General features: G+C 42.0%; 1 protein-coding gene and 1 long non-coding RNA gene across 6 annotated transcripts in view; one reads left to right on the forward strand and one right to left on the reverse strand.

Annotated features, from left to right (window-relative positions):
• Ins2 (insulin 2) overlaps positions 1-1,569 on the reverse strand; it is a 149,261-nt gene extending 147,692 nt beyond the window's left edge. For 3 of the 4 annotated variants that reach the window (XR_010062670.1, XR_010062672.1, XR_010062674.1), the window contains exon 1: positions 1,426-1,569. The gene's annotated coding sequence lies outside the window, so the exon portion shown is untranslated. The remainder of the gene's footprint in view (positions 1-1,425) is intronic. The other variant, XR_010062701.1, reaches the window with a different exon arrangement.
• The window catches only part of LOC108349673 (uncharacterized), a 49,756-nt gene extending 42,274 nt beyond the window's left edge, over positions 1-7,482 (forward strand). For both annotated transcript variants that reach the window (XR_001836062.3, XR_010061159.1), the window contains exons 2-3: positions 1,474-1,608; positions 3,606-7,482. This is a non-coding gene — a long non-coding RNA (uncharacterized LOC108349673). The remainder of the gene's footprint in view (positions 1-1,473; positions 1,609-3,605) is intronic.
• The last annotated feature ends 402 nt before the right edge of the window (positions 7,483-7,884 follow it).

Raw genomic sequence — 7,884 nt, forward strand, 5'->3', positions numbered from 1 at the left:
CATATTATGACTGGGGTCTAAGACTTTATTTTTTTTTCTTTTTTTTTTAAAGATTCATCCATTCACTATATATAAGTACACTGTAGCCGTCCTCAGACACACCAGAAGAGGGCATCAGATCTCTTCACAGATGGCCGTGAGCCACCATGTGGTTGCTGGGAATTGAACTCATGACCTCTGGAAGAGCAGTCGGGCGCTCCCAACCGCCGAGCCATCTCTCCAGCCCCTAAGACTTTATATTACCCGGTACTGACTAGTTTTTTCAAGGGCTTCCACAGGTTCTTAGAGGGTCTAAATGCTGTCCAAGGTTTTCACTGTAACCTAAGACCTTTGACAGGCTTATACTAAGGCCCAGGCCTTCCCAACTATCACTGGAACCTAAGGCTTTTCCAGGGAACTGTGTTTTTCTACTGTATCCCAACAACACCTAAGGTATTTTTCTAGGTTCTCATTAGGGTTCAAGGTTTCTCCATGTTCTCAGTGGTATCTGAGGACTTATCTACGTTCTGACTGGGTCATAAAGCTTTTACTAACCACTCTCATGAGCCTGGGGCCTTCTCCAATACTTTATTTGTGGAGAAGGGTTTGCTATGATCACACTGGGTCTCCTGGGCTTTCCCAAGCACTCATTGGGCCTAAGGTTTTCCCTAGATTCTGTGTCAGATCTAAGGATGTCCCCAGGGTCACACAGCATCATAAAACCTTCTCCAGTACCTCCCTGGGATATAAGAACTTTCTGCATTCTTACTGAAACCCAAGGCATTCAAAAGGTATTCACTGAGACCTAAGGCCTCACGAAATTCTCACTGTGGCTCAGGGCAATCTCCAGTTTTTCAGTGGTTCTAACTGTCTCCATATTCTCACTGGGGAAAAAATCATTGCCCTGATTCTCATATCTATGGCTTCCCAGAGATTTTCTCTGGATTCTATTGCATAAGATTCTCACCAAGTCTTAAAGCCTTTCTTAGGACCTCCTAGGCATTTAATGCTTTCCTTGGCTCTCACTTAGTCTCAATCATTCTCCAGCGTCTCACTGGGACCTCTTGGCTGTCCATGATTTTACTAAAGCCCTGGGTATTTACAGGGAACTACGACCTTCCCTAGATTCTCATTGAGATGTCATCTTGTTCCCAGAATGTAACTGATACCTCATGTTCTCTCACAGTCTCACTGATTTCTAACAACATCCCACATTCAATCGAGGTTCATAGAACTTTCCTGTGTCTACCTGGAGCCTCGTGTCATCCCAGGATCTCACTGAGACCTAAGGCCTTCCCCAGTTATTCAGCCATATTGTGATCTATATGGTAGGTATGCCCACATGTTATAACAAAAGATGCATTTTCTTATGCTAAGGGTCTCCACATAGAGTGTACACCCAAGTTCCTAATGAAGGTCTCACCTCTATCTCCCAAAGCTGCTCACCTGCATTAATTATCTTATCCACAGCTTGGGTTCATTCTCTCATGGCAGGCTCCATTCAAGGGTCTGGATGGAAGAGGAGTCTCTACAGATACAGGGAAGATCAACATGGTGTCAATCCAATGTCTTCAGCAGTCCTGAAGGACCAAAGTGACATGCATTGCTCTTGGTCTCTGCTTATGTCCTGTAAGTGGGTGGGGCAGCATTGTGTGGTCATGCATTTACATGTCTAGTCATCTTCAGTAAGTTATGTCACTGGTTTTTGGTTATCAGAAGCAGCCTTGCCTATAGTGGGGTTCCTTTTTTTTAACCTCTTGAATAAAAGACATTTTCTATTTTGGATATTATGTTTGTCACACGGAGAGAGTTCATTGGCTTCAGTGAGAATCACTCCTGAAATCTTGGGACTGCCCCAAAGCTGACCAACCATCCTTAAAAAGGTTGGCCTAGGCTTGAGGTTAGGGGCTTAACAGTGTGCACTTTCTGTAAAGAACCTAAACATAGCAAAACAGAACTTTGTTACCAGTATACTCATTTACTTTTTTGATAGTGATACTTACTCGGACTTAGGGCCTCCCTACTATTCCAACTTGAATCTAAAGTGTTCTTGAGATTCTCACTGGGGTCTAAGCCCAAGAGGTCAGCATTTGTTTTAGAAACAACAAATGCATTCTAAAACCAGTGATATTTCCCCTATGTTTTCTCAGTTCTAACACATCCACAGGTCACCACTGTAATTCCTCATAATTCTGTGGGTGATCACATATGCTGGTCTCTGTTGAACACTAACCGGATCAAGTAAGGTTTGTTTTCAACAACCTTTGGTTGGTTTTCTCTAAATATATCTTCTGTGTATACCCGAGTATTTTCCCTAATTAATATTCTTTTCTTTCTTTTTTTTTTTTTTTTGGTTCTTTTTTTTTTTTTTTCGGAGCTGGGGACCGAACCCAGGGCCTTAATATTCTTTTCTTTTCTTTCCTTTCCTTTCCTTTCCTTTCCTTTCCTTTCCTTTCCTTTCCTTTCCTTTCCTTTCCTTTCCTTTCCTTTTCTTTCCTTTTCTTTCCTTTTCTTTTCTTTTCTTTTCTTTTCTTTTCTTTTCTTTTTTCGGAGCTGGGGACCGAACCCAGGGCCTTGCGCTTGCTAGGCAAGTGCTCTACCACTGAGCCAAATCCACCCCCCCCAATTTATATTCTTATTCCTCCCTTAAGGTCTGTGCCCATGTTCCATATCTCTCCCTTTGTTGTTCACCCTCTTCCATAAGTTCCTGTATCCTCTGACCTACTTTCTGCTTCTACATTTTAATTACTGTAATTTTGATATTCTGATGAATCTTTCATTTTGATTGCTTAATTTTAAAAAGTTCTCCTCCAAGCCTTGCTTCCAATCCTCCTTATTTTCTCTCTGGTGCTCAGTCTGATCTGGGCGGCGTCTCATCCTTTGTTCTCCTGCCTTCTCCATCTCCTGTCTCCAAACTTTTTGCCTCTCTCTGTTGTTTATCTTGACCTAAACACCCGGTACCTTAGTTCTAGTGTTTCCTCTAGACCCCATTGCCAAGTTTTAAGTTTTTCTCTCTGTTGTTCATTTTTCTCTAAATTCCTATATCTTCTGTTCTAGGACCTGCTTCCATAATTTTACTTTTGTTCTGTTGTCATGCTGATACTATATCTCCCTAATTCTGATTGACTAACTCTAGTAAACCATTCTCTAGGTTCAGCTTCCAAAATTTGTTGCTATTTCTCTGTTCTTGGGTCTGATATATGAAGTTCTGTATCTTTTGTTCTAGGAACTTTTCCAGCTCCTGTGTTCATACTTCATTTTCCTGTATTTTTTGTTGTGTAAAATCTTGTACTGTCCTTTAATGACTTATACTTTTTTTTTAACTGAGCATCCTGTGTTCTGAGAAGACATAGTAAACCAAGATACTTGAAATTGTAATAATGAAAATTGTCTTTTACATGTATTCCTTAGGAACTATTCAAATTGGTAGTTCATGAAAACCAAAGGCAATCTATTTGGTTACTAAAATTCAGGGGTGTGTTGTGTGTGTGTGTGTGTGTGTGTGTGTGTGTGTGTGTGTGTGTGTGTGTGTATTTTTTCTTACCTGATTCAGAGTTCTAGTGTCTTTGTCTCCCTCTCGTGTTTGACTCAGGATACTGCAGTACTCTCCTTTTTTTTTTTTGCAGGGAGGAGGTAATTGGAGAAGGACTCACATCATCTCATCATCTGTGCTTCTGAGCCATCTCTGTCTTTGTTTGCACAGCTGCTGGCAGCATGTGCAGCAATCTCAGACAGCCTGCAGTGTATGCAGTCAGTACAGCAGGTCTGCCTGTTCTGTGTCCTGTTGAGACGTGGGAGATAAAGGAAAGCAAGCACAGGAAGGCTTGTTCTGGTGGAGACAACTGATCAGCCTGCTGGGCCTGTGAGAAGGCTTTGAAAAATTGACTGCCATTTTTTCACCTCTTGATGCTAAGCTCTGATGCTTCACAGGAAGTCCTGCCCCAGTGTCCTTGGTCCTTCTTTAGGCTCAGAGAACCCCAACCATGTTGTGACATTGGTCCTGGGGCTAAGTCTGAGCTCAGAGATGGGTTACTGTCATGGTCTGAATGGGGCTTAGGGAGGGAGGTTCTCAGTAGATCTATAGAGACTTGTAGACCCACTAGGTGTTTCATTTTCACCCCGAGGCAACTTTACAGCCCAGCCCTACTTGCCTATAGTGGGGAGGAGTGAATTTTCCCTCAAGTTGCTTGGGTTCTAATCCCCAGGTTTGGAGCCAATTTGTTGCTCTAATTTCCAAAGCCAATGAGACCATATATAGAACATAGAATCCAATGCAATCAGGTCAATCTCAGCTCCTCCTCTACAGTCCACTCTCCTTGCTCTTTTGCCCTTCCCTCTCTCCAACTGCTACCACCATCAAACCTCCATTCTCATCTTTCCCCTCTACTCTCCGATCACACAATCTAGATTTATTGACAGGTTAATATAGGAAGAAGGTTCCCATGAAATCACCTGGGTATTTATGGTCTGCTCATTTGGGGGCAAACCCTCTTGAGGAAGCAGAATTAGCATCACAATACAAAAAGCAGGACTGGATAATTTAAATGGGAACACTACCTATGCTTTAAGACCTCCCTCCAAAGACACATGATGACTATGGCCCAGGGGCCTCAAGGTTTCACCGGTTATCACTGCAGCCTACAGTTTTCCAAAGTGGATTCTGTGGCTTAAGATTCTGGCCCAACATCTCACTAGAGCCTATGCAGAGAGTATCGATTGGGCCTATATATTCCTTAACTTGCCATGGAATCTAGAAACACATCACCAGATTTCCACTGGGTCTGAAGGCTTTCGTCATGTCCTCAATGTCACCTATATCATTCCACAGGTTCTCCATGTGGCTAAAGGCCTTCTTCAAAGTGTTACTGAGACCTTCTGCCTTTCCCAAGTTCTTTTTGGAACAGAAAGGATCTTAGAGATTCTCGGTGTGCCCTAAGGCTTTTGGCAGGTTCAATCTGGTACTAAGGCCTTCCTGAGACACACAACAAGGACTCAGGCCTGGCTATGGTTCTATATGGGTCCTACAATCTTTCAAAAGTTGAACCGGGGGCTTTCAGGTTCACTGGAGCACAAGGCCTTCCCCAGGATATCACTGGGACATATGCCTTGCTAGGTTTTTAATGGGGCCTTAAGCCTTCCCCAGTAAGGTCTAAGGTTGTCATTAGAACCTAAGGCTTTCCCCCAAAACTTACTATAATCTAAGGACTTCCCTGTGTTTCTTTGGTGTCTCAGGCTTTCTCAGGTTCTCTCAGGGACCTGAGGATTTCTGAAGATACTAATGGACCCTATGGCCTTGCCCAAATTTTCACTGTTGTCTGCAGCTATTTCCAGAATACCACTGGGTCTTAAGGCCTTCTGTGTTTTCACTGGACTCTAAGACCTTCCTTTGATTCTCACTATTCTGAGCCTTTCCCTGAATCTCATTGGAGCCTCAGATCTTCGTAGGTTTTTACTGGGACCTGTGCCCATCCCTAGATTCTCACTGAGGTCTAGACCTTCCCCAGATTCTCGATGTTGGCTAAGGTCATCCTCAGAATGTCAGCATGGTAAGGCCTTCCTCCATATTATGACTAAAACCTAAGGCTTTAGCTTACCCTGGTTCTGACTGGGTTTTCTAAGGCCTTCCACAGGTTCTGGTGGGGTCTAAAGGCTGTCCAAGATTTTCACTGTAACCTGAGGCCTTTGACAGGCTTATACTGAGGCCCAGGCCTTCCCAACTATCACTGGAACCTAAGGCCTTTTTAGGGGCCTGTGGCTCTCTACAGTATCCCAACAATACCTAAGCCTTTTTCTATGTTCTCATTAGGGTCCAAGGGGTTTTCCATGTTCTCAGTGGTACCTGAGGATTTATCTACGTTCTGACTGGGTCATAAAGCTTTTACTAACCACTCTTAGGAGCGGGAGGCCTTCTCCAATACTTGATTTGTGGAGAAAGATTTGCTAGGATCACACTGGTGCTCCTGGGCTTTCCAAAGTACTCATTGGGCTTAAGGTTTTCCCTAGATTCTCTGTCAGGTCTAAGGATGTCCCAAGGATCATATAGCATTTAAAGCCTTCTCCAGGGATATAAGAACTTTGTGTTCTTGCTGGCACCCAAGGCATTCAAAAGGTATTCACTGAGACCTAAGACCTTGCCAAATTCTCACTGTGGATCAGGACCCTCCCTAGTCCTTCACTGGTTGTAACTGTCTCCACATTTTTACTTGGGAATAAATAATTGCCCTGATTCTCACCCATGTCTATTGCTTTCCAGAGATTTCCCCTGGGATTTAAGGTCTAATATTCTAACCAAGAATTAAAGCCTTCCTTAGGACCTCCTAGGGGTTTAATGTTTTCCTTGGTTCTCACTTGGGCTCAATCCTTCTCCTGTGTTTCACTGGGACCTGTTGCCTTTCCATGATTTTACTAGGGCCCAAAGCTTTCCCCAGGTATTTTCAGGGGCCTAGTACCCTCCCTGGATTCTCATTGAGGTCTTAGGTTGTCCCTCGAAATGTAACTGACATGTCTTGTTTTCTCACAGTCTCACTAATATCTAATAACATCCCCAGATTCAGTCTAGGTTCTAAGAACTTTCCTGTGTCTACCTGGAAGTAAGGTTTGTTTTCAACAACCTTTGGTTGGCTTTCTCTAATTTTGTCTTCGGTTGCTTCCTGGGTATTTTCCCTGATTAATATTTTAACTTCCTCCCTTAATGTCTGTGCCCATGGTTTACCTCTTTCCTTTTGCTCTTCATCTTCTTCCATAATTTTCTGTAACCTCTGCTCAAGATTCTACTTCTAAATTTTAATTACTCTAATTTTAATAGTCTTACATCTCTTTTATTTTGATCAGTTAATTTTAAATGCTTCTTCTCTAAGCCTTGCTTACAATCTTCATTATTTTCTCTCTGCTGCTCAGTCTGATCTGTGAGGTGTCTCATCCTTTGTTCTCCTGCCTTTTTCATCTCCTGTCTCCAAACTTTTTGCCTCTCTCTGTTGTTTATCTTGACCTATACATTCCTCTACCTTTATTTCTACCATTTCCTCTAGACCCTGTTGCAGAGTCTTAAGTTTCTTTACCTGTTTTTCATTTTGCTTTGTAAATTTCTGTATCTTCTGTTCTAGGACCTGCTCCCATAATTTTGCTTTTGTTATGATGCCATACTAACATTGTATCTACCTTATCTTGATTTACTAACTCTACTAAATCATCCCCTAGGCTCTCCTACTGAATTTTATTACTATCTCTTTGTTGTTGAGTCTAATATATGAAATTCTGTATCTTTTGTTCTAGTGTCTTTTCCAGCTCCTGTCTCCAACCTTCATTTTCCTCTCATTTTTGTTGTGTAAAATCTTCTAATCTCTTTAAAAAACTCAGGTTTTTACTGAGGGCCCTGTGTTGTAAGAAGACATAGTAAACCAACATTTTAAAATTTACTTAACATTTTAATAATGATAACTGTTCAAGTGTTGATTTCTTTTAAATTTATTCTTTTTGAACTATTAAAATTATCATTCCATAAAACCCAAATGTATCTATTGTGTTTATCATCTTTAGATGTGTGTGTGTGTGTGTGTGTGTGTGTGTGTGTATTCTTATTACCCCAGGTTGAGAACCCATTTGTTGGTGTCCTTTCTAACCCTAATAAGCCCATATAAAAATCATACAATCTAATTATTGATTGTAAGCTATATGCCTCAATTGGGCAGATCTAACAATACACTAACTTAAGGTTTAAGACCCCTTGCTACTTGTGGTTTCTCCTACCCATGTGGTTTAAGTTTATTTCAGCTTCCTCATCCTCTTCAGTCTTCTCTTTTTGCCCTCTTGTCTCTCTCTCCAACTGCTCCCACTGTCAAACCTCCAGTCTCATCTTTCCCTTCTGCTCCCCATCACATACTCTAGATTTGTTGACCAGTTAGTATG

This window comes from Rattus norvegicus, chromosome 1 (assembly GCF_036323735.1).
Source record: "Rattus norvegicus strain BN/NHsdMcwi chromosome 1, GRCr8, whole genome shotgun sequence".
NCBI classification, from domain to species: Eukaryota; Metazoa; Chordata; class Mammalia; order Rodentia; family Muridae; genus Rattus; species Rattus norvegicus.